Source organism: Stegostoma tigrinum, chromosome 28 (genome assembly GCF_030684315.1).
Source record: "Stegostoma tigrinum isolate sSteTig4 chromosome 28, sSteTig4.hap1, whole genome shotgun sequence".
Classification (NCBI taxonomy): domain Eukaryota; kingdom Metazoa; phylum Chordata; class Chondrichthyes; order Orectolobiformes; family Stegostomatidae; genus Stegostoma; species Stegostoma tigrinum.
In genome coordinates, this window is record NC_081381.1 from 14,622,811 (window position 1) to 14,650,638 (window position 27,828).

General features: G+C 44.6%; 1 protein-coding gene across 8 annotated transcripts in view; it reads right to left on the bottom strand.

The window, feature by feature from the left end:
* pik3cd (phosphatidylinositol-4,5-bisphosphate 3-kinase, catalytic subunit delta) overlaps positions 1–27,828 on the bottom strand; it is a 216,924-nt gene that overhangs the window by 146,830 nt on the left and 42,266 nt on the right. For 5 of the 8 annotated variants that reach the window (XM_048561561.2, XM_048561563.2, XM_048561559.2 and 2 more), the window contains one exon: positions 8,326–8,434. The gene's annotated coding sequence lies outside the window, so the exon portion shown is untranslated. The remainder of the gene's footprint in view (positions 1–8,325; positions 8,435–27,828) is intronic. The other 3 variants (XM_048561566.2, XM_048561564.2, XM_048561562.2) reach the window with 1 other exon arrangement.

Below are 27,828 nucleotides of genomic sequence, written 5' to 3' on the forward strand. Positions count from 1 at the left end.
CCATGTTGAGGCCACGCCAGGCTGCTGAGAGACAGCTATGAAAGACTGGATCCAATAGGATCAGGGGTGATCTGATTGCGGCCTTAACTTCACTTTGCTGCCTGGGTCCTGTAACCTACATCTTCCTTCTTCATCAAAAAGCTGTCTCATCCAACCTTGAGTTTATTCTAGATTAGAAATGGAAAGTGCTGGAAAAACCCAGCAGACCTGGCTGCATCTGTGGGGAGATAAAATCGTGTTCATGTTGTGAGTCTGATATGACTCTTCTTCAGGTAGTTCTCGAAATGTTAACTCTGTTTCTCTCTTCACAGAAACTGTCAGACCTGGTGACTATCTGCGACACTTTCTGTTTTTCTTTCAGACCTCCCGCATCTGCAGTGTTCTGCTTTTATTTGAGTGGATTCAATGATCCAGACTCTACTGCTTTGTGCGGGAAAGAATTCCAAACACCAACAAATGTTATTCTAGAACTGGAGTTACATGTGGACTAATCTAGCAGGAGGCTTCGTTCATATAGCACCTTTCACAACCTCAGGATGATCAAAAATACTTTGGAACTAATAAAGTATTCTGTGAAGTGTTGTAGCTGTTGCAAAGCAGAATACACGATGGCCAATTTGGACACAAACTCCTACAGGCTGCATCACTAATAAACTGGAAATGACTCAGTAATCTGTTTTTATGGTGTTATTTAAACAGACACAAATAAACTAGTTGGCTTTGTTATGTGGCAACCTTTAAGCTTCATTGCCAAGTGGTTCACCAGCTGATGACGGTATTCCCAGTGTTTCTTTTCCATCCAGATTACTTTTTAAAACTGAACAAGTTTTCAAAATGGCTCTGGGGTCAACAAATGGTTCTTGCAGGAGAGGAAGGCCATTCAGCCTATCTTGTCCATACTGGCTTCCTGTACCCAATTCCCTCACTTTGCCTTTTTGCCATAGTTATGGGAGGGGAGAGTTGAACTACAACACGTTAGATTATGAATCCACTAACACAACCATTGCGCTATAACTCAAATGGAGCAACTCAGCAGGTCTGGCAGCATCCGAGAGAAGAAAGCAGAATGAACTTTTTGCGTTTTCTTGTGACTCTTCTTCAAAGTAGAGTCATCAGACTCAAAATATTAAGTCTGCTTTCTTTCCACAGATGCTGCCAGATCTGCTGAGCGTCTCCAGCAATTTCAGTCTTTGTTTCTGAACACAGCATCGACAGCTTTTTAAAAATTTTATTACAATATCAGGTATTGCAGAGATCGTCGTTTCACAAGAATCTTTGTTCCATTAAAACTTGGATGAAGTTAGTAAACTCTTTAACATTGCGTGCTAATTCGTCACTTACTGCTACTGAACCACAGATGTTTCTGAATGCACAGATGCATTTAATGAGAAGCCAAACCACTAACTGCTGGAGAAACTCAGTGGGTCTGGCAGCATCTGTAGAGTGGGAAGCAGAATTGATATTTCAAGTCTAGTACGACGCTTCTTCAGAGTTGAGTTCTGAAAAAGTGCAACTGGGCTCAAAATGTTGACTCTGCTTCTTTTCTCCACAGATGCTGCTAGACCTGCTGAGTTTCTCCAGCTAACAAAGTGTGGAGCTGGTTGAACACAGCTTTTGTGCTCCTAAGATGCTGCTTGTCCTGCTGTGTTCGTCCAGCTCCACACTTTGTTATCTCAGATTCTCCAGCATCTGCAGTTCCCATTATCTCTGAGTTTCTCCAGCTATTTCTGTTTTTTGTTTTGGCTCGCATAACAGAGTTTCTGAAGCTCTACAGTGCGTGGATGGGTGCTCAGCGGGAAGCCTGGCTTTGTGAGCAGTTTACAAATCGAGCTGCTTTGCTTCGTGGAAGCTGGTGTTCCTGCAGATTCTGGGCAGTCTGTTCTGGGCAGCTTGTAGTGCCAACAAAATGTGTAGAGGACATTCTCTCCTGAGAAGAGACATCTTGAACACATCCAGCTGCCCAGTTAAAAGCAGAGTGCTGAGTGGCACCAACGCACACATCAGAATCCACGGATGGTAAATTATTCAGTGTTATGAACAATTTGTCAGGACATGGGCACTGACTGCTACTGTAGAAAACATTAGCAACTCAACTCAGCAATTTGGACTGAATTAACATTGTAGGTATTTACCTGTGTTCCAAGTCCAGGATTATTCCTTTACAGTTGTCTCATTTGCATTGACAAATAGGAGCTTATGAAGGCAGTAACATACAATGGGAGATATAATATTACAAGTACCCTGTCCCAATCAGATTAATCACACTGTACAGCACTTGAAGCCATCACAAAAGCACAGAAAGAAAAATGGAAGGCTTGCATTGGTGTTGCACCTTTCATGCCACAAGATGTCTCTGAGGGCTTTACTGCCCATGAAGCACTTCTGAAACGTGGCCCAATAGTGTGGGGAATTCAGCAGCCAATTTACACACAGCAAACTCCCAAAAAACCTGACGATAGCTGGATGAGATAGTAGGAACTGCCGATGCTGAAGAAGCTGAGATAACACGGTATAGCGCTGGATGAACACAGCCGGCCAAGCAGCATCAGAGGAGCAGGAAAGCTGACGTTTTGGGTCGAGATCCTTTTTCATAAATTTCTGAATTTCTGATGAAGAGTCTTGACCCGAAACGTCAGCCTTCCTGCTCCTCCGATGCTGCTTGGCCGGCTGTGTTCATCCAGCTCTACACCGTGTTATCTCGATAGCTGGATGATCTGCTCTTTGTTAGGGTAGATTGAGGGATAAATATCGAGCAGGACCACAAGGAGAATTCCCCTGGTCTTCTTCATAAAAATGGCAGAGGCTTTTTACATCCATGGACAGGGAGAGAGGTTGAACAAAACATTCAAACGACAGCATTTCCGGCAGTGCTGCCCTCCCTCGGAGCTGAGAGAAGGGACTTGAACCCATAGACTTCTGACTCAGATGTGAAAGTGCTGCTCACTCAGCCACAGCTGACAGGGAAACAGCACGGGGCTGAATTTAGAAAGCAGTGGGACGAACTAAAACAAATGGGTCAGTAGAAGCTGCTTATCAAAATATTACAGAGGCTGAAAATCTGAAACAAACGCAGAGAACACCGAGGAAATCCAGCAGATCTGGCAGCACTTAAAGAAGGGTCATTGAACCCAAAATGGTAACTCTGTTTCTCTCTCCAGGGATGCTGCCAGACCCGCTGAGTTTCTCCAGCACTTTCAGTGTCCGTTGCTGGTGTCCTCCTCAGCTGATGACAAGTGGAGCAATTTGAAAGGAACATCTTGGCACTGCTGCACATGTGTGCAGCTAAAATTTTAATTCAATCAGATCTACCGAATGGAGCTGCTAATGCCTTATCAGCAACAGCACACATCTTTTGCTCTGCTCTCACTTACTGACTCGTCACAATTATTTCCCCTGCACAACCTTTATTGTCGCATTCATTTAAACTGCAGGTTAAACCAGCTACTGCCAGCAAAGTGAAGCCAATTGCAAAACTAAAGACGAAAACCACCAGGCAGTGCGCAGTTACAAACCTCATAACGACTACAGCTTCAAGATTGTCACATTCACTTTTCACAGGAGCTGCTGCCACTCTACCCACATCCACGCAGATCCGGACTGTTACCTGAAGGTAACTTACTGACAGGGGCTCGAGGAGTCTCGCACACAGAGATAGGACCACCTCCCAACTCTGACAAACATTTAGTTTTAGTCTGTGAATATGTTACTGACGTGCCCTATGTTAACCAAGGCTCTCGAACAAACAACATCCTGCCTATCACTCGAGCCTTTGTTAAGGGAAACAGAACAGAACACTCTCTCAACGCACCCTCCTTACAACTTTACATTGATTGATACTTTCTTAATCAACCTGTTCAGAGATGTTATTACACACCTCTGGAGCAGGTGGGACTTGAACCTGGATCTCTTTACATAAAGATAGGGACATTACCACGAGATCACAAACAATCCAAACCTGTATTTAAACAGCATCGGTTAGAATAAGAAAACTTCACAAGTCCTGGGATGAAACGAAGATTGACACCAGTCACAGGGGGAGCTATTATTTCGGCCGGGTGGCCGAAAGTCTGGTTAGACCATAAGACACAGGAGTGGAAGTAAGGCCATTCAGCCCATCAAGTCCACTCCGCCATTTAAATCATGGCTGATGGGCATTTCAACTCCACTTCCCTGCACTCTCCCCGTAGCCCTTGATTCCTTGTGAGATCAAGAATTTATCGATCTCTGCCTTGAAGGCATCCAACGTCCCGGCCTCCACTGCACTCTGCGGCAATGAATTCCACAGGCCCTCCACACTCTGGCTGAAGAAATGTCTCCTCATTTCCGTTTTAAATTTACCCCCTCTAATTCTAAGGCCATATCCATGGGTCCTCGTCTCCCTGCCTAACGGAAACAACTTCCCAGCCTCCACCCTTTCTAAGCCATACATTATCTTGTAAGTTTCTATTAGATCTCCCCTCAACCTTCTAAACTCTAATGAGTACAATCCCAGGATCCTCAGTCGTTCATCGTACATTAAACCTACCATTCCAGGGATCATCCGTGTGAATCTCCGCTGGACACGCTTCATCATCAGTATGTCCTTCCTGAGGTGTTGGGCCCAAAATTGGACACAGTATTCTAAATGGGGCCTAACTAGAGGTTTATAAAATCTCGGAAGCACATCGCTTCTTTTATATTCCAACCCTCTTGAGATAAACAACAACATTACATTCGCTTTCTTAATCACAGACTCTACCTGCAAGTTAACCTTTAGAGAATCCTGGACCAACACTCCCAGATCCCTTTGTACTTCTGCTTTACGAATTTTCTCACCGTTTAGAAAATAGTCCATGCCTGTATTCTTTTTTCCAAAGTGCAAGACCTCACATTTACTCACATTGAATTTCATCAGCCATTTCCTGGACCACTCACCTAAACTGTCTAAATCTTTCTGCAGCTTCCCCACCTCCTCAGTACTACCTGCCTGTCCACCTATCTTCGTATCATTGGAAAACTTCACCAGAATGCCCCCAGTCCCTTCATCCAAATCATTAATATATAAAGTGAACAGCTGCGGCCCCAACACTGAACCCTGCGAGACACCACTTGTCACAGGTTGCCATTCCGAAAAAGAGCCTTTTATCCCAACTCTCTGCCTTTTGTCAGACAGCCAATCCTCAATCCAAGCCAGTAGCTCACCTCGAACACCATGGGCCCTCACCTTGCTCAGCAGCCTCACGTGAGGCACCGTATCAAAGGCCTTTTGGAAGTCTAGATAGATAACATCCACTGGGTTTCCCTGGTCTAACCTACTTGTTACCTCTTCAAAGAATTAGATTAGATTTGAAGGATATCTAAAATGAGGACAGAGATATTTAGGGAGGGAAAATCCAGAGTGCGGGGTTTTAGTCGCAAATGGTACTGTCACTAAAGGTGGGCCACGTCAAATCAATGATGCTCAAAATGCCAGAACTGAAGGAACACAGATACCAGGCAGGAATGTGGAGTAGAGGATAATAAGGAACAAGCACTGAAAATGTTGGAGAAACTCAGCGGGTCTAGCAGCAACTGCAGAGAGAGAAACTGAGTTACCATTTTGAGACCGGTTCTGAAGAGTTTTGAAGAAGAGTCATACCAGACTCAAAATGTTAACCCTGTTTTTCTCTCTCCACAGACCTGCTGAGGTTCTCAAGCAATTTCTGGTTTTGTTTCAGATCTCCTGCATCCTTGGTATTTTGAATTTACTTAATGATTATCAGATCAACCATGATGTCATTGTATCTTTGTTTCTGAAGCTGACTTGATGGGCTGAATGGCCTACTTCTGCCATAAGGCCTATGACATAGGAGCAGAATGAGGCCATTTGGCCCATCAAGTCAGCTCCACCAGTCAAAAATGTGTAATTTGTTTCTTAATCTCATTCTCCTGCCTTCTCCCTGTAACCCTCGATCCCCGTACTGCTCAAAAACTTCTCTCTCTGTGGCTATGTCTTATGTTCTTAGTGTGGCTCCCAAAGTCTGACTGTTTAAAAAGGATCCTTTGCAGGAAGACCTGCAAAAGCTGGCTGCGTAAATAACACACATACCGTTCTCACAGAACTAGTCTGAAATTGAAACAAAAAGCACATAGGTAATAGCTAAGTCCCAGTAATCATACCAGGCCTCCCCTCTAACTGTAAAGGGCCAACTGGCAATGGCTTATCCTCAAGGGCACTATGCCTCAGGCGAGGGGAGAGGTTGAGCCCTTCATGGTAACCTCAGCTGGTGTGGAAACTGAACCCAAGCTGTTGACATCATTCTACATCACAAACCAGCCATCCAGCCAACTGAGCCCCATAGCACATGTAGCTTGGATGAAACAGGTTCTCACAAATACTGATCAGCTTCCCATCACTCACAGCAAATGGAAGATACACGTTACAAAATATTAAATGGTTAATTCGGACTATTAGCTCAAATTGAGCTCGAAATTAGGAGCAGAGAAACACTGTGGGTTTTAAAAAGATGTGAAAAGGAATTCCAATGATCTGCTGTAGCCTGCAGCATTAACTGTGTTTCCATCTCCGCAGATGCTGTCAGACCTGCTGAGTATTTCTAGAATTCTCTATTTTCATTTCAGATTTCCAGCACTTGCTTTATATTAAAGCAGAAAGCTTCTGCACTGAAGCAAAGTAAACATTGGAATGATCTTGCATTGAGTGACTGGTAGCATTTCCATTAACATGGAAGGAATTGTGATATGTTTCTCACTTACCATCATGACTTGGAAACATATCACCATTCCCTCATGTTGCTGTGTCAAATTCCTGGAATTCTCTCTCCAAGGGCATTGTTGGTCTACCTAGAGCACATGGGCTGCAGCTGTTCAAGTGTCTGTGCGGGTTTCCTCCAGGTACTCTGGATTCCTTTCGCCGTACAAAGAATACAGGGTATGTGGGCTGGCCGTGCTAAATTGCCTGTAGTGTTCAGGGATGTGTAGGCCAGGTGGGTTAGCCGTGGAAAATGTGGGGTTTTAGGGGGAGTGGGTCTGGGGGTATGTACTTTGGAGGGTCGGTGTGGGCTTGTTGGGCCTAATGGTCGGTTTCCACGCTTCTACGATTCTCAGAGGCAGCTCACCACCACCTTCTCAAGGGTAACAAGGGACAGGTAATGTTTTCCAGCGCTACCCCACCTTTCTCTGCTCCTAATTTCGAGCTCAATTTGAGCTAATCGTCCCAATTTATCATTTAATATTTTATAACGTGTATCTTCCATTTGCTTTAAGTGATGGGAAGCTGGTCAGTATTTGTGAGAACCTGTCTAATCCAAGACCTGTGTGCTCTGGGGCTCAGTTGGCTGGATGGCTGGTTTGTGATGTAGAATGATGCCAACAGCTTGGGTTCAATTTCCACACCAGCTGATGTTACAGTGAAGGGCTCAACCTCTCCCTCGCCTGAGGCATAGTGCCCGTAAGGATAAGCCATTGCCAGTTGGCCCTTTACAGCAAGAGGGAAGATCTGGTATGATTACTGGGATTTAGCTATTACCTATGTGCTTTGCATTCTATTTCCACTTCAAATACTTTCACAGCCAGGGACACCCACATCCCATAAGTGAATAAAAAATACAGGTCTTTGCTCTTTTTGGGAAGAATGTAAGAATGTTGGAAGGAGTTCAGAGAAAGTTTACCACACTAATAACTGGAATGGGCGGATTGTCTTCTGAGGAAATGATGAGCTGGCTAGGCTTATAGCCACTGGAGATCAGAAAAGTAAGAGACGACTTGACTGGAACATACAAGATCCTGACCTGAGAGACGTGGAGAGGATGATTCCTTTAGTGGAAGAATCTAGAACTGGGCTGGCGGGGAAAGGCAGTGGAAACGGGGTCTTCGAAAATTTTTAAGGTGGAGGTAGATAGATTCTTCATGAGCTAAGAGGTGAACAATTATCCGGGGGGGGCGTGGGGGGGAGGCAGGAACGTGGAGTAATCAGATCAGCAGTGATCTTATTGAATGGTACAGTAGAATCAAGGAGCATGTGGGCTACTCCACTCCTTACTCATAGATAGTGAACTGACCCCAGACATAAAGAGCCCAGAAAACTGAAGGCAAGAGCAACTGGGATAGAGTGACGTAAAGAAACGGACCAAGAAAGTAAGGTTCATTATTTCCGAATAGTTACAATCCTTCTCAAGTTACCAGATCAGAATACACAAGCCAGAATCTCAGAAACTCTGCAAAATTGAAAGTGACAGCCTTTCAACAGTGAGAACATGCAACAAATTCACAGGAGGCACATCACAGATTTGGGGTTCTCGAAGGAGGCTGATGCACATGGATTTACTGACAGGAAATAGCACCAACCTTACTTTGTTAGAAGGAGACACAAATTGTCAAATCCACTGGTACCATCACCATCCATTTGGCTTCCTGCTGAAACAGTTTCACGCCTGGACTGGCATTTTCCGTGTCTCTGTATAAAAATACAAAACCAACCCGATCAACACGGCTACATCCAAAAACTGAAATATTATACGAATGAGACAAATAGTATTCCGAGTTAAATGAGCTGCTTTCACTGATCTAAATCATGATAGGTTACTTCAGAGATGAGCAGTTAGGCAAATATTGCCCCTTTGGAAAGGTAGAAAATAGAAAGAGAATTGGGCCATTCAGCCTCCTGAGTCTGCTCCACCATTCAATAGGATCATGATCAATCATCCTGTTCCCACATATCCTTCTATCCCTTTAGCTCCAAATGCTACATCCAATTCTTTCTCGAAATGATACAATATTTGGGATAACAAAGTGAGGAGCTGGATGAACACAGCAGGCCAAGCAGCATCTTAGGAGCGCAAAAGCTGACGTTTCGGGCCTAGACCCTTCATCAGAAAAGCCCCTTTCCTGATGATGTGTCTAGGCCCGAAACGTCAGCTTTTGTGCTCCTAAGATGCTGCTTGGCCTGCTGTGTTCATCCAGCTCCACACTTTGTTATCTCGGATTCTCCAGCATCTGCAGTTCCCATTAGCTCTGATCACAATATTCTGACATCTACCACTTTCTGTGATGCTGAATTCCACAGGGCTCACCAGTCTCTGAGTGGAGAAATATTTCCTCATCTCTGACCTAAATGGCCTAGTCTCTATCCTTTGACTGTGGTCCACTGGTTCTGGACTTCTGAGTCATCAGGAACATCACCTCCGCTCAGTTCGCAACAAACAACTGCACCTCCCAGTCGCAAACCATTTCCACTCCCCCTCCCATTCTCTTGATGACATGTCCATCATGGGCCTCCTGCACTGCCACAATGATGCCACCCGAAGGTTGCAGGAACAGCAACTCATATTCCGCCTGGGAACCCTGCAGCCATATGGTATCAATGTGGACTTCACCAGTTTCAAAATCTCCCCTTCCCCCACTGCATCCCTAAACCAGCCCAGTTCATCCCCTCCCCCCACTGCACCACACAACCAGCCCAGCTCTTCCCCCCCACCCACTGCATCCCAAAACCAGTCCAACCTGTCTCTGCCTCCCTAACCGGTTCTTCCTCTCACCCATCCCTTCCTCCCACCCCAAGCCGCACCCCCAGCTACCTACTAACCTCATCCCACCTCCTTGACCTGTCCGTCTTCCCTGGACTGACCTATCCCCTCCCTACCTCCCCACCTACACCCTCTCCACCTATCTTCTTTACTCTCCATCTTCGGTCCGCCTCCCCCTCTCTCCCTATTTATTCCAGTTCCCTCCCCCCATCCCCCTCTCTGATGAAGGGTCTAGGCCCGAAACGTCAGCTTTTGTGCTCCTGAGATGCTGCTTGGCCTGCTGTGTTCATCCAGCCTCACATTTTATTATCTTGGAATCTCCAGCATCTGCAGTTCCCATTATCTCAGGAACATCCTTCCTGTGTTTACCCTGCCTAGTCCTATTCAAATTCTACAGGTTTCTATGACATCCTCTCCATTCTTCTGAGCTCCTGCTTACCTTGACCATCTTGCTCCTTGTATTCAGAAATAAACAATTTCAGACTTTGTTGGTATATAATTAAAACGTTTAACCACCTAATTTAATAAAAATGAAAAAAAATGCTGCAAGCACAGAATGCCAAAAGCAAAATGAAAATATCTAGCAGGCACATGACAGCACAAAGGGCTTTTGTACCACAGGAGCCTGTCCCAAACTCTGGGGCAGAAGGTCCCTGTTCAGGTCCTATCTGCCCCAGAGCTGTGTCACACCGTCTGAACAGTTTGATAAAAATACTTTTGCTTATGTGGTGAGAAAATGGTTTAAACTTCAAACGGTAACAACACACTTTGCGACCTGAAATGTTGACCTGTCTTCTCTTTGTAAATGCTGTCACAGTGCGCATCCAGAATTTTCTGTTGCTATTTATAGAAACTCTTGTTTAATGGCCAGTGCCCCTGTCCAGAGGCAACAGCAGTTGGCCTACTGTGTAGTCTCTTCCCAGGTGCCAGCTGGATGGTTGGCATCTCTTCACACCTGGAGGAAGAGGGCAATGATGAATCTTTCCCAATGAACGCCTTCTCAAGAGGCCTGACTTGTGATTTGGTCAGATGCTGCAGCACCTGGGAGAAATGGCCAGTGAATCCATCCCTGATGCTAATCTCAAAGAACGAATTTGAATTAGGAGATTGGCAGCCTTGCTATTATGTTGAACAATGGCTTGGGACCTTGAGTATCTACCTGAAATGCCAATATAGGCTAACCCTTCAGGTCATAGAGTCATACAACATGGCAACAGGCCCTTTGGACCAACCAATCGGAGCTGACAATGTTCCCAAATGAAACCAGTCCCATCTCCCTGTGCTTGGCCCATATCCCTCCCTCCCAACCTTTCCTAATCATGTACTTGTCCAAATGTCTTCTAAACTTTGTAACAGTGCCTGCAACCACCACTTCGTCTGGCAGTTCATTCCACACGCAAAACATTCTCTGTGTAAAGAAAGTTTCCCTTCATTTCCTTTTTAAAACTTTGTCCTCTCACCTTAAAAATATGCTCCCTAGTTTTGAACTCTCCTACCCTAAGGAAAAAACCCTTGTCATTCACCTTACCTCTGCTCCTATACCCTCTGTAAGGTCACCCAGAAGTGAGTCTTGAAAAGCAAAGGTTGACTGTGCTAAATTAACTAATTAACAGCTTAAGTGGCCTCTCCCTGCTCCTTCAGAACACAGATTATGTGCAATATACCGAGAACCATCTCACCATTTCGGCCCTGTTGCTGGGTCAAAATACTGGAAATTGTGCTCTGCCAGCGCTGCGAGGGTACCTGAAACCACCCCCAAACCCCGCCGACCCATCCCCCAGCAAGACTGCAGCAGCTCAAGAAGGCAGCTCACCACCAGCGTCTCTGGGGCAATTAGGTACAGACAATAAATGCTGGGCCCAGTCTGTGACACCCACATCCCGTGGACAAATTTTAGAAAATGAGAAATTAAAAATTGTGACTATGTAAACACGCACATGACCTCACTTGCAAGCGCAGAAATGAACAAAAACATCGGAGAGGGTGATCCTGCTGTTTTGCAGATGGTGTCAGTGAAAGCTTTAAATTGACAATGCCCCAGTCTCCAAACCACATTCTCTGTGAGTGCTATTCTCTGTTGGAATAGCAGAACCTCCCTTTCATCTAAATGATCTTACTGCATTTTCGGGAAGGGAGTTGCTCATTGCACACCACTGGAACTCATCCCTTTAAAAAAAATGCTGAACTGGTCTGGATGCTGCCACCACGGAGACTGAACAGAGGCGACTGATTGCTCTAACCATTCACCGTGGCAACAACAACTCATCACAGTAACCTTGTTGGGCTGTCTCTCAAATTACACCCTACAGTGACACCACACAATGTGTGTCTAAATACTTCAAATTAGGGGAAACAAAAACCAAACGCCACCATCAAACCACAAAATGCAAGATTATGTTGAAAATCCCAACATAATAACGTTTTGCTGAGTTGGCTCATTCTTGGGTGGTTAATGAAATGTGCTGCTGGGCCTGCTGTGTTCATCCAGCTCCACACTTTGTTATCTTGCACAGATAACCCACCATTTAATTCAGGTTGAGAGTTTACGCACACATTCCTGTGGAAGTCAAATTTTGGAGAAGCTATGTTTTAGGCCATAAGTCCCCGGGATTGACTTTGATTCACAATGTGACTCACCTACGTTTGATAAAGCCACTTTTATTCACACGAGGAGGGGATGGAGGGGGGGCAGCCCTGACCTCTGCAAATAGCACAAACATTTCCAGGTATTGAGCCTATTTCAAACGAAACAATAACACACGCTACACTCCCTATGGCAACACCTCAGTCTATCGGAGCTCACTTGCCAAACCATCAACACCCTCTTCTCATGCAGTACAAATAACGTTCTGCATGAGACTCGGTATTCTTGCAATTCTGTCCTGATGAGTGTAAGACAAAAGACCTTGATGATTTCTGAAGAAGGGTCCCAACTCGCAGCATCAGCTTTCCTGCTCCTAAGATGCTGCTTGGCCTGTTGTGTTCAGCCAGCTCCACACTGTTATCTCAGACTCCAGCATCTGCAGTTCCTCCTATCTGAGATCTTGATGATGTCTTGTTTCACGTTCTGTACCACTGAGCCACTAACTCGACATTTACAATCAAGTTGACGCATGCTCTATTGAAGAATCATCTAGACTCAAAATGTTAGCTTGCTCTCTCTCCATGGATGCTGTCTGACCCGTGGTGATCTCCAGCATTCGTTGTTTACAGAAGTCAACTCATTAATGTCTCCACAAGGACATTGGTGAGGCATCTCTTGGAATGCTGCATCCAGTTCTGGTCACCCAGTTATATGAAGGATATTATTAATCTGGAGAGGTTCAGAAGGGATTTACCAGGATGTTGTCAGTTATGGACATGTTGAGTTATAAAGAAAGGCTGAATAGGCTGGGGCATTTTTTCAATGGAGCATAGGAGATTGAGAAGCAACCTTATAGAAGTTTATAAAATAATGAGGGGCATAGGTAGAGTTCATGGCAGTTGTCTTTTCCAAGGAATACAGGATCTCAAGACTATGGAGCTTATTTTTAAGGAGAGAGTTTTAAAAAAGACGAGGGGCAAATTTTTTGCACAGATAGTGATTCACGTGTGGATTGAACTTCCTGAGGAAGTGGTGGATGTGGGTATAATTACTATGTTTACAAGACAATTGGATAGATACATGAATAGGAAAGGATTGGAGGGCAATAGGCCAGGAGCAGGCCTGGGAATGGTTTAGTTTGGGGTTATGTTTGGCATGGACTGGTTGGATTGATGGGTCTGTTTCTGTGCTGTATATCTCTATTATTCCTTGATTACGACTATACTTTGATTCCTTAATTTTTGTTTGTGTTTTGACCATTGAAAAACTGGAGTGAACGTTTACACTAAGAATATCAAAAATAATTGTTTTTCAGGACAAAAATTATGGGGTTGACTTTTACTTGAGTGCAGACAGCTCTGTATTTTACAAAGATGATCACAGAATCCCTACAGTGTGGAAACAGGCCAATTGGCTGAACAAGTCCACACCGCCCCTCCAAAGGGCATTCTTCCCAGACCCAGTCCCCTAATTCCCCATGTCCAACTCACACATCCCTAGGCAATATGGGCAATTTAGCATGGCCAATCCACCTACCCTGCATATCTTTGAGGAAACCCACGCAGACACGGGGAAAACGTGCAAACTCCACACGGACAGTTGCTTGAGGCTGGAATCAAACCCATCTCACCAGCACCATGAGGCAGCAGGGCTAACCACTGAGCCACCGTGTATTATAATATAAAAACATTAGGCATTTGCTGCAAAATGCATTTCAGTGGCCTGTGAATCCTGAGACCAGCTGCTGCTGCAGGGAATTTTGCAAATGTGGAAATATTTGTAAAATCCCTGGCTGCGTGTCATTTGGATGAGGAAGTCCAAAGTAATACTTTCACACGAAGGATTACTGGAACATGGATTATCTTACTACAAATGACTACTGAGTCAGAGATTACATCTCATTGAAACACTGAGCAGATACCAGCAGGCACTCTCAAAACGTTTGTAATCAAATCAGTATCTTAATGTAACAGTATTACAAATCTAGGATTTCTGGTTAAACTTTCTTCGAAGGTTTTAGCAGAATCAAAACTTTTCAGTTTGGTAAAAGGACATAAATGTCCAAATATCAGCTGCCCAGTATTATCTCTGGAGCATGTTCTTAAAGGTACTTTCACGCAAATCGAGGGGTGATAGATTTAAGACAGATGTCACAGGCAGGTTCTTTACTTTGTGAGTGGTAAGGGCGTGGAACGCCCTGCCTGCCAGTGTAGTGAACTCAGCCACATTAGCGGCATTTAAACAGTCCTTGGATAAGCATATGGATAATGATGGGATAGTGTAGGGGGAGGGGCTTGGGTTAGTTCACAGGTCGGCACAACATTGAGGGCCGAAGAGCCTGTTCTGTGCTGTATTGTTCTATGTTCTGCGTTCTATGTTCATTGTCATGTATAACACCACTGCCCTAAAAGAGACTCCTACAATGTATATTTATAAATATATTTAGTCAACCTGTTCAGAGATGTTATTGCACACTTCTGGGTTAGCTGCGTCTTGGGCATCACAGTGGCTCAGTGGATAGCTCACAGCACCGGGGACACAGGTTTGATTTCAGCCTTGAACAACTGTGTGGAGTTTGCATGTTCTCCTCGCATCTGTATGGGTTTCCTCCCACAGTGCAGCTTAGGAGGACTGACCATGCCCCACAGTGTCCAGAGGCCTGCAGGCTAAGTGGATTAGCCAGGGGAAATGTGGGGGTGGGGTAAGGTGGGATGCTCTTTGGAGGGGTGGAGTGGACTGAATGGCCAGCTTTTACACAGTAGGGATTCCATGAACCTGAGCCTCCCTAGTTCAGAGGTAGGGCCATGACCAGTGCACCACTACAAACTGATTTTATGCACTCTACTTTAACAATATGCATGAACGCTGCTAGAATTGATTTGCTTCCTTAGTTGCCAATGCACAGACAGGCTTGTGACAAGACACTTACACAGTATGTTCTGCAAGGGGTGCAAATCCACTAAAGGCAAAGAAAACAAACACAGCGTATTTTGCAACAAAAGTAAATAGTACATAAAGCTGGATGTGCATGCTGATTTTGTGCAGTTTTAAAAATAGTCCACTTTTGCTTTATATGGATGACAATATGCATAAATGTTGACAGTGCATTGATGCTACAAATTCAGTTGACATGAAATGGTTTCGGCTTCACCCAAGCACTAAGCTTGTGCAATGTGAATCATAAGTCAGGGTCAGAATGACTTTGAAATTCAGTAGAGAGGGAGAGAGAGAGAGAGACAGAAAGTAGGGCAGGAAGACTGAGAGGGAGCAGGGACACTCCACGTGTCTCAATCCATTGTTAGATTAGGTTCAAACACCGAATTCTAGTTACAGTCAACATGGCTGCAGTAACAAAGCAAAACCACTTTAAAACAATGGTCCTGCTGTGTCTATTTTTCTCCTCTTCCTCATTTACACATGGCATCATCTGAAAACACTGAATCAGGTTCCACATGAACACCAGCCATCACCAGCAATCTCCGACCACCAGCGCGATTGCTCCCTGCACTGCTTACCATTTCTCACACCGACTCTCCAACATCTCAGAAGAGCCAAAATTTCCAAGAAATTAAACATCAAGGCAGCTTTAGTTGTTTCCAGAAACTCTGTCTTGTGACCATACTTTCAAACCTTCCCTCGAGCAAATCTATGGAACTGAGCTGGGTAGTTTGGAGCCATGCTGTTGTGTCTAACCCCATGATGTGAAGAAGGAGTGAGGTTCTGAAAGCTTCTGATTTCAAATAAACCTATTGGACTATAACCTGGTGTCGTTTGACTTCTGACCTTGTCTGACCCCAGGAAGGGCTTGCAGCCCACCGCTCTGTTCCTGTTCCAGGACTCCATTAGCCTGCTTCCTCTGGACTTGGGTCAGCTCAGCTCAATGGAAAGCCACATCCACATCTTCAATACCTCAAGACCCAACTATTCCAGCCCTCCCTGGCTGGTCTCCCATCTTACACCCAACGGAAACTTGTGCTTCATCCAAAGCTCTAGTGCTTGTTTCTTAATCCCATTCGAGCCCCATTCACTCACCAGCCACACGCTTGTAGCCCTGACTCCCAATCCGACAATGTGCCAATTTTAATGTCTTCATCCTTGTTTTCAAGTTCTCCCATGGCCTCATACCTCTTTCTAAGGTTTTACAGCTTTTGTGATCTGTGCCATCCTTCAATTCCAAATTTTAAGCCACCGCTGGTACCTATGCTCTCAGGCACCTGGGTCCCAGTCACTCTCAGATCGTTGCCATAAACTCTCTACCTCTCTTTTCTCTGTCACATATATTCTAATCCACTAGTTTAGAGATGGTACAACACATCTCTGGAGCAGGAATCTCTTTCTTGTATGTTTTCTGATCCACCAGTTTAGAGATCCCAGCAGAAACCGCTAGAGCAGGTGGCACTTGAACCTAGACCTCCCAGATCAAAGGTAAGGACACTGCCACTGCACCCCAAGAGCTCTTCTTCTCTAACAATCTCCTTAAAAACTAGTCACATATTTGGTCACCTGTCCTGAATTTCCTAACGTGAAGTGTCAGTAGTTTGCTCATTGTATGAGGTTAAGAAGCTGAGGGACATTGATTAACTGAGTGTACAGAGCAGGGCTAGGGCCCTCTTTTGGTCCAGTGGTAGTGTCCACTTCTCTAGACTAGGGGGGCCAGGCTCAGGTCCCACATGCTCCAGAGGCGTGTAATAACATCGCTCAGAATAAGGTGCTTAAGAAAATATCCTAGAGCACGAGTAAAAAGAGACTGCAGGGACTCAGGGTTGGATGATCAAAGCACACCTATGCTCATATTTTCTAATCAACCTGATTCAAGACGTTATCACACACATCGAGAGCCAGTGAGACTTGAACCTGGGCTTCCTGGTCCAGGGACACCCCAAGAGTCCCAAAGCAGATGTATGGAACGTTGCATTCTGTTGATGAACCAAGAAAAGGCTTTGCAACTGCTTTTCCAACTGAGGATGCAATTAACACGAGAAAATGCATTTTCCAATCATGTTCCAGCAGCATGATTTGCCATCGTAAAGGTGCTACTTAAATGCAAGTTATTGTTACAGTGATTACAGGCTTGTACCTGGCAGGCATGTGGTCAGTGCAGAATGGAGTGTGTGAATAAAATGTGATTGCATTAAATGTTTAATTAGTCCAAGCACACACACAAACTCAATAACAGGAAATAAAACTGCAGAACAGAAACTCACAGACACTGCACCAAGAAACAAAAATAAAAGCAGCAACTCACCCCCCACCTCAAATCCAATCCAGCCTTTCCCACACAACATCAGCAAGCAGTACTGTGAGAACAATACTTTCAGATAAAGGTCTCCAAGCCCTGAAAAAATTTCTGGGAAATGCTGGGCCATGCTGCGTAAGTTGACAACTGATGGAGGCAACTTTTTGCTTTCGTTGGCCTTACTCTACATTTATTTGCAGAGTTAGACCCAATCTGCAGAACTAGTTTAACACTGAAAGCAGTTCTGTTGACTGCCCATAAAGTGTCAGGTTCTATAAAGCCGAACATATAACATGCCTATTGATCGTCCTACAAACAGTGACGATGTTGTGCTATTGTGAAAGCAGAAATCACCAGAAAAGACACCAATCAATCCCCACACAGTGATAACTCACTTTTAAACTCTCCATATGCAGAAATAACTAAAGTTCTCAGCACGGCACCCCTCAGTACACACAGTTACAGCATCTTCTTTAGCACTGCTTACCTCCCCACCTGCTGAACAGTGTAACAGACGCATCTGTTCATTAGCTAAGATTTGACATTGGCAATCCCCAAAACAGTCCTGCTATTCTTTATCTATGTGATACCCCTTGGCAGGAGCAGTTGCAGTCTCTTGGATGCTCCTCCTGTGGCCAATAGGTCCTGGTCAGGGATTGAACCTGGAAGTTCAGGCCCAGAGGTGAGGACGTTACCACATGACTTCCATAATCCAATGGAATCCAGTGTATTGCCACTGACTGACATCACCCTTGGTTCATGGAACCAGTCTTCCGTGCTATATGGTTCAGATGCTTTAGGTAGTTTGAACCCAACTGCTCAGATATGTTATAACAAGTCTGGAGCAGATGGGAGTGAACCTGGACTTCCTGGCTGAGAGACAGGGAGACTACCACTATGTCCCAGAATACGACAGGATAAAGAAAGAAAAATCTGGGAAAACACTCATGTAAAATTCCCTTCTTTTCTAGAATACTGATGAATGTGATATTGAGTCCAATGAACTCCCACTTCCATAAATCAGCAATGTGGATTAATCAGTTAGGAATTGACTAAGTTTTTCAGTAGGATTTCAACATGGAATTAAGTATAGAAGCTGGGACGTCATGTTGAGATTGTACAGGATGTTAGCGAGGCCTCTTCTGGAATACTGTGTCCAGTACTGGTTGCTGTTTTAGGAAGTGGAGAGGGTTGGGAAAAGATTTACAGGATGTTACTGGGACTGGAGGGTTTGGGTTACAAGGAGGGGCTGGATAGGCTGGGACCTTATCTCACAGGAGGGTAGCAGGTTGAGGGGTGACCTTATAGAGGTTAATAAAATCATGAGGGGCATGGATAAAGTGAGTCGCACAGGGTCTTTTCCCTACCGTGGGTTGGGGGGGGGGATTTCAAAACCAGAGGGCACATTTTTAAGGTGAGAGGAGAAAGGTTTAAAAACGATATGAAAGGCAACATTTTTGCACAAAGGATGGTTCGTGTGTGGAATGAATTTCCAGCAGAAGTGGTGGATGGGGTGCAGATACAATGTTTAAAAGACATTTGGATAAGTATGTGAATAGGAAAGGCTTGGAGGGCTGTGGGCCAAGTGCAGGCAGGTGGGACTGGTTTGGTTTGGGATTAAGACCATTCGGCCCATCGAGTCCACTCTGCCTTTAATCATGGCTGATGGGCATTTCAACACCACTTCCCTGCATTCTCCCTGTAGCCCTTAATTCCTTCTGAGATCAAGAATTTGTCGATCTCTGCCTTGAAGGTTCAATGTGAGCAAATGTGAGGTTTTGCACTTTGGGAAAAAGAATACAGGCATGGACTATTTTCTAAACGGTGAGAAAATTCATAAAGCAGAAGTACAAAGGGATCTGGGAGCATTGGTGCAGGATTCTCTAAAGGTTAACTTGCACGTAGAGTCTGTGATTCAGAAGGTGAATGTCATGTTATCGTTTATCTCAAGAGGGTTGGAATATAAAAGCAGTGATGTGTTTCTGAGACTTTATAAGGCTCTAGTTAGGCCCCATTTAGAATACTGTGTCCAATTTTGGGCCCCACACCTCAGGAAGGACATACTGGCCCTGCAGCGTGTCCAGCGGAGATTCACACGGATGATCCCTGGAACGTAAGGTTTAACGTAAGATGAACGACTGAGGATTATGGTCGGCATGGACTGGTTGGACCGAAGGGCCTGTTTCCCTGCTGTATGACCCCATAATTGGATAAATGACTGAAGGGTGAGTATTTTCATGGAAATTGGAAATGGACAAGACAACAGGACTAAAAAAAAACAAAGGACTGCGATTTGAAACAAAAACAAAAACTCAGCAAACCCTGGCTGCATCAAGCAGAGTTAATGCTTCGAGCCCAGTGGCTCTTTATCAGTTTCACCAGCTATTTCGGTTTCTGTTGCAGGGCAGCGGGAACTAAGCGGCTAGCACTCTCACAAATTCAGGATGGGCCGAATAACCAGGTGCTGGGTCGGATCAACATGCAATCATTTGTTCATCATGCAGCTGGAGACAACAGCCTTCCAATTCAGCTGAGGGTTGACAACTGGACCAGGCTGACAGCTGCTTCAGGAAGACACAGCTTGGGAGAATAACAGGAAACTGCCGATGGGAGGATATTGGTGAAGAGTCTGGACGAGGGTGCTTTAGAAAGTGGGCACAGACCTCTCCAGATAGAGATGTTCTGGATGTTGCAAGGCTGTGACACTGATGTGAGAATCTTGCAGCATAGTGTAAGGATGTTTGGTGCGTTATTGCCTGGGCCGGCTCTGGTGCCAATCCACTGGCGCCGTGCCCTAATTTTCCCCCATTGCCTTGGAAATGATAGCAGTCCTGCCATATAAGAAGATGAGAAATAGGGACAGAAGCAGGCCATTTAGACCCTTGAACATGCTCACCCATTCAATCAGATCATTTCGTAGACTCAGCTCCACTCACCCGCCCGCTCAACATCACCCTCAATTCCCTTACTGTTCAAAATTCTATCTATCTTTGTCTTGAAAATATTCAACGAGGTAGCCTCAACTGTTTCACTGGAGAGGGAATTCCATAGATTCACAACCCTTTGGGTGAAGAGATTCCACCTCAAATCAGTCTTAAATCTGCTCCCCCTTATTTTGAGGCTATGCCCACTAGTTATGGTTTCACCTGCCACAGAAAACATCCTCCCTGCTTCTAACCCATCTATTTCCCTCATAATTTTATATGTTTCTATCAGACTCTGCCCCTGATTCTTCCAAATTCCAATGAACATATACCAACTCTCTCAACTCTGGAATCAACCTAGTGAACCTCCTCTAGCACCCACTCCAGTGCCAGTACACAGAGGACATTATGAATGAATGCTGCCAATATGCAATGGTGCTCTCAGTCACATTGGGTGAGCCTGGACCCACCAGGCTGCATCTGAAAGGGGAACTGCCTGCTGGTGGCAGTCAGTCAGGATGTTAATGACAGAGCTTGGCTTCGTCACTCTATAATGTGGCATTGATGTTCTATAGGTGGCAGACAGTACAGCCCGGCTCCCCCAGCGGTGCCCATTTTTCACTTCCTTCTCCTCCTTACCAAAACAAGAAGTTAAACACAGGTGGCTCAGAGCCTCATCCTGAGGGTTGGATTGCATGCACAGGAAGGCAGGTCCCAACTCAAGGAAGACCTGGTAAAAGATCAGGGAGCATGATCCCTGGCTGGGCCTCCATGTATCCGGAGCATGTTTTACAGGAAACCAGACGGAGAGTTAAACCGTGCTATTAATTCAGATCGTCAACTTTGTACTTCTGCTCAGTTTCATTGCCCTGGAGTTGTTTGTTGCATCATGCAACCCATATCAACACAGTGTGGTTCTCACTGCCAAACTGACATCAAAGACAAAAGCAGCCTGCACAAAACCATGAAAAATGTGTTGCTTCTAAAGCGGACGATTCTGACCCTCCATCATAGGCTCATATTCAATGTCATTCCAATTCATGAACTGAAGTTTCAGCTCGGCACTTCAAGCAGTGCCTTCATGTGTGCAAACTGAAGTGGGCGCGGGGTAACACCACATCACCTATGGTATGCAAATTGTTGAACATTTGTGTTCTGTTTTAAGCTTCATTCTTGGCATGTGGGCGTCTGTGGCAAGGCCAGTGTTGATTGGCATGCCTTATTTCTCTTGAGAAAGTTGTGTTGAATCACTATTTTGAAGCATGTGGGTGCTGGCAAGTTAGTTTATAATTTCAGCCCAGCAATGTTGAAGGATCAGGTGAGATGTGTCCACATTGTGTGGAATGAGATTAGAAGTAAACCATCTATAGAATAAAATCACAGAATGCAACTACACAGGAGACTATTGTGCACTTGCGAATACTTTGAAAAGATTGTTCCAATTAGCCTCACTTGCCTTCCCTTTTCCCATAATCCCATAAATGTTTACCATGAGTTATCCTGCTGAAAGTTTCCAACTCCTTCAGGCAGCTTATCCAGATCAGAACAATTCACCATTCTCCAATCTGAATCCTGTCGCTGTTGGAATGCAGAAGACTTTGAAGAACAGGAACATGGCTAGGCCATCCAACCCCTCATGCCTGCTCCCCAACTCAGTTCCTCACAGCGACTTTCCTGCCTTTTCCCCATAACCTTTGTTTCCCCGACTGATCAAGAATCTATCTATCTAAGCCTTACGTATTCACGGCCCCCACAGTTCTCTGGGGCAAGGAGTTCCAAAGATTCTCAACACTCAGAGAGAAGAAATTCCCAATCTCATATTGGCACTCCTTTATGAGACAATGCCCTTTGGTCCAAGACTCTTCCATGAGCAGAAACATCCTCTCAGCATTCACCCGGTCAAGCCCTTTACGAAGCCTACATGTTTCAATGAGATTACCTCTCATTCTTCTAAACTCCAATCAGTAGAGGCCCAAATTGTTTAATCTTTGCGCATGAGACCATCCCTGTCTATGTGAGACCATCCTAGCCAACCCCTTCTGAAAACTGCCTCCAGTGAAATGATATCTCTTCTTAAATAAGAAGACCGAAACTGCACACTTATTCTGGAATAACAAGGTGTAGAGCTGGATGGACACTGCAGCCCAAGCAGCATCAGAGGAGCAGGAAGGCTGACGTTTTGGGCCTAGACCCAGAACCCTTCTCTGAAGAAGGGTCTAGGCCTGAAACGTCAGCTTTCCTGCTCCTCTGATGCTGCTTGGGCTGCTGTGTTCATCCAGCTACACACCGTGTTATCATAGACACTCCAGCATCTGCACCTCTGAAACACTTATTCTGCATGTGGTCTCAGCACCACCTTCTACAGTTGCAACGAGACTTTCCTACTCTTACACTCTAACCCTCTTGAAATAAGGGCCAAACTTCCACTAGCCTTTCTGATTACCTGGTGCGCCTGTGCGCTAGCTTTTAGTATTTCATGCACAAGTATCACCGAGTCCCTTCGTGTTCCAGTTTCTTGCAGTTTCTCTCCATTTAAATAACACTGCTTTATTTGTTCTCCCTTGAGCATCTTGCTTTGAACAGGGTTCACTTTTAAGGACTGTTTGTGCCATGTGTATGTAATGTTGCGACTCTGCTTTGTCAGCAAACAGCACCGACAGGAATCCATCGGTAACTATATCTGCTTCAGAACTTGTGACGCCACTTACTGCTTTAAACCAACGCACAGAGCTGATCAGTTCCTGAAGAGCGACATTATCAATAACATGGCTGTCTCAACCCACTTCAAACTTAGAACAGAATTGTCTCTGAGACTTTCTGGTAGAATCAATCCAAGCGGCTGCAGACTGACAGTATGGATTGAGAATCCCATGTCAATCCAGGACATGGGGAAAGCACATTGCTTATCTGGAAGCAACAACGATGACTCAGAAATGCTCAGCCAGTGCCAAAAGCAGGGAACCTTCCAAGGTCCCCAGGTCTGCTATCTTCCAACTGAAGAAACGTGAAAATTCATAGCATGCAAACACTCTTTACGTCACCTGCAAGTCACAAAAAATGCCCTTTTGCTTCAAGATCTTGGGTGTTCACTTTAAATATGCTGGGTGTATTGTCTATCTCCTAACAGAAAAACAAGCGTTGGTTTATAATTGGGGCTTCAGTGATGTACCAGGACTCCCCAGCACGCAGAAATCCTGCAGTCAGGAGCCATCCAAATGCAACATCAAAAACCACTTCGAACAGAAATGCCATTATTTAACACATGTACAGATTTGTGCACGCTCACTGTTTAACAGCAGGGCTGCAATTGGAAAGATTTCTCAATCACAATGCTGCCTTAAAAGTAAAGCTCAGCTAATTGTCCCCTGCAACAGCAGTCCCATTGCATAGTTGCTCAGCAGCAGAAGGAACCATGCAGGTTTACTTTGAAAACGGCATCACAAGCAATAGCCACTCCTTATCGGGAAATGCCGGGCCACCTTTCCATGGATCTATTTGCGGAACAGCATTCCGAGAACCATTTCTGAGTAACAAGCTTCTCAGAACTCTTGATATAGATCATAATGAGTTAAGAAGTTGGTTTCATTTACAAACTTCTGCTTTAAGTGCAAATTCCTTTTTTTAAAAACAAACATTTTTGGTTGCAATGAGCCACTGCGCTCGCTAAACGCTGGTTTAAGCACATTGGGTTTATCTTATCTTGATGGTAAACCACACAGACACGAGTTGCATTTATATTGCGCCATTAACTGTCCCTTTTACAGCTGTTACTGTACAAGGACTAGTACAGAGCCAGAGCCAAAGATGGACTTATCAGGTTGTTCTCACCCTCGGCTTTCGAATTCTCATACTAGTTTTCATGATATCGACTGTTCCTCTCCCTTTAATGTCTTCTAGCCCCAAAATTCTGCCCCCTCCTGTAATTCTAGCCTCTTGTGCAAGCCCCATGTTCATCAATCCATCTTTGGTGGCTACACCTTCAGTTTCCTAATCACTAGCATTGCCTTCCCTACTCTCCCTGCCTCTCTCCCCACCTCCCCCCCACCTTGAGACACTTACTAAAATTAATTTCTTTGGCCAAGCTTTTGGCATTCTGACCCATCATCACCTCCCATGGTCAATGGCAAGACTTTGTTTTATAATGCACCTGCTAAGTGTCTTTGTTTTGCTGAAGGCACCTGGCTGTCACCTGAGCACAATCAAATGTTTCTAGTTTCTTATACAACTTCACTTTTGGAATGTGGGCACCCACTGGCTGTTTATTGTCCCCTACCCATTGCCCTTGAGAACGTGGTGGTGAGCTGCAGTCCGTCTCGTGGAAATAACCCCACAGTGCCATTCGAGAGGGTGGTGCCCTTCACAGACAAGGTGTCCCGACAGTTGGCACTGGCCTGTCCCAGTGTCAGGCAAATGCAGTACTAAATAAAAACTGAAAGAACTCTGGATGCTGTAAATCAGGAACAAAAACAAAAACAAAGTTGCTGGAGAAGCTCAGCAGGTCTGGCAGCATTTCTGCAGGGAAAACAGAGTTAATGTTTCGGTTCCAGTGACCCTTCCTCAGAACACAATATTAATACTTCTTACCCTTGCAGATTCAACTAAAACTCAAAAACTACACAAAGGAATCAAAATGAAACTCCAGTTTTGTCTAACTAACCTCACACTCCGAATTATAGATCTTTAACTGCTTCCTTCCCATGAATAGATGATCATTCTCCATTATGAATGCTATTCCAAAGTTCTTCAGACCAACCTCCAAGCTTCCACCTTACATAAAGTTGAGCTCCTCCATCTCTGTTGTTCCATTCCTGATCTCTACTTCACACACAGCCCTGGGCTTACGGATCAACTCTGGCTCCCAGTCCAGCCAGAGCTCAAGTCCAAATTTCCTGCCTTTGTGCTCAAATCCTTCCATGACCCTGCGCCTATGGCTTCATCTTTCCTTATCTGTGTAATCTTCTTCTGCCTCAGAAAGCTCTGAGATATCTGAACTCCTCCAATTCCAAGGTCGCTTGAACATCCCCCAATTTGAAACACTCCGTTTCATCAGCCAATGCCTTAAGCTCTGAAATAAAGCCAAATATTGCAAGGGGGAGGTGATGGCCAAGTGGTATTATTGCTGGACTGTTCATCCAGAGATCCAAACAATGTTCTGAGGACTGGCTTTTGAATCCCAAAAGGTGCAATTTGAATTCAATTTTTAGAAATCTGGATTAAGTGTCTAATGATGACCACCCGTCCATTGCCAATTATCAGAAAGACCCATCTGGTTCTCTAATGTCCTTTAGGGAAGAAAACTACCATCCTCACCTGGTCAGGCCTACATGTGACTCCAGACCCACAGCAATGTGGTTGACTCTTAACTCCCCCTTGGGCAATTAGGGATGGGCAATAAATGCTGGCCAGAGATGCATAATCAAATAAAAAGGTCTATGGAGAGAAAGCAGAGTTAATGTGTTGAATACAGTTCCGATAAAGGATCACTGGAATCGAAATGTTAACTCCGTTTCTCTCTGCACATGATGCTGGACCTGCTGAGTCTCTGCAGCAATGTCTGTTTTTCTTCTTTAAGACCTGGAATTCCTTTGCTGCATTACTGCACCTCTCCCATCTCGGATATCCTGGCTGATACTTATCCTTCGGTTGACATCACAAAAACAGATCACTACCCAGAGGGGAAAACCAGATAACAAAAACAGAACTGCGTGTGTTTGAGGTAACCAAGACAAATTGGAGCAGTATGTGTCATTCACAAGTTTGACTGCTTCTGAGTGGTCTTTGTCTCATTAATGTTTGTTGGAGCTTGCTTTGCCCACAATGTGCTTCTTACAACAATGACTAGACTTCAAAAATAAATTGTTCGTTGACTGTAAAACTCTCTGGTTACGATAGGAGCTATAAAAATGCCTTTCCCTTTGCTTTAAGACGCAGGTGGATGTGGTACAGTTGCAACGTTTAAAAGATATTTATATAAATTCATGAAGAAGAGACATTTGCAGGAATTTGGGCCTAGTGCACACAGATGGGGCTAGTTTGGGATTTTGTTGGGCATGGATTGGTTGGACCAAAGGGTCTGATTCTGCGCTGTATGACTCTATAGCTCTAACTCTTTGGCTGAACTTTTATATACCTATCCTATAAACCTATTAGAAAGACAGACAGAGTAGGCCATTAGGCACCTTGAACCTGCTCTCCTGTTCAATAGGCTCACCATTGCTCCAACAGTCCACTTTCCTGCTCTTTCCCTGAAACCCTTGATTCTCCGGCTCATCAAGAGTCAATCTCTCTCCACCTGGCTAGGTGTCAAATTTTGGTTGATAATCATTCCTGTAAAACATTTTAGGATACTAGACTGTTTTGTTCCATTCCTAAATCAGATATTGAACCTGCTTATTTTAATGGCTCTTACAAGATATTTTATGTGTAATGTCAGACCTTTTCATCTTCATTGAAGTGTGAATACCATATTCACAGGTTTCACTTCAGCATTTTAGTTTATTTGTGCCATTTTAAAAGCCTTTAAATGGGATGCCTCAATTGCTTTTGCTCAGCATAAGCTGCTTGCGGGCTCTTTTCTAAAGGACATCTGATGGGTTTCCTTCTTCAATCTTAGAATCATAGAGTCATACAGCACAGAAACAGAACCTTCAGTCCAACTCATCTGCACCGACCAGACATCCTAATCTCAGCTAGTCCCACTTGCCAGCATTTGGCCCATATCCCTCTAAACCCTTCCTATTTACATACGCATCCAGATGTTTTTCAATGTTGTAATTGTACCAGCCTCTACATCTGGCAGCTCATTCCATACACACACCACCCTCTGTGTGAAAAGATTACCCCTCAGGTCCCTTTTAAACTTATCCCTTTCATCTTAACCCTATGTCTCTAGTACTAGGCTCCCCTACCCTGGGAAAAAGACCTCGGCCATTCATCCTATCCAAGCCCCTTATGTTTTTATAGACCTATTTAAGGTCAGCCCTCAGCCTCCGACACTGCAGGAAAAATAGCCCCAGCCTATTCAGTGTCTCCCTTTAGCTCAAACCCTCTGATTCTGGCAAAATCCTTGTAAATCTTTTCTGAACCTTTTCAAGGTTCACAACATCTTTTCTATAGCAGGGAGACCACAACTGAACACAGTATTCCAAAAGTGGCCTAACCAATGTGCTGTACAGCCCCAACGTGACCTCCCAACTCCTACACTTGATATTCTGACCAATGAAAGCAAGTGTACCAAATTCTGCCTTCACCACCATGTCTACCTGTGACTTTGCTTTCAAGGAAAAATGTGACTGCACCCGCAGGTCTCTTTGTTTGGCAACACTCCCAGGACCTAACCATTAATTGTATAAGTCCTGCCCTGGTTTGTTTTACCAAAATGCATACATACCTCACACATGTTTAAATTCAACTCCATCTGCCATTCTTCAGCCCACTGGTCCATACGACTAAGGTCCTGTTGTACCCTGAGATAACCTTCTCCGCTATCCACTACACCACCTATTTTGGTTTCTTCTGCAAACTTACTAGCCATACTTCCTATATTCACATCCAAATCATTTATATAAATGACAAAAAGCA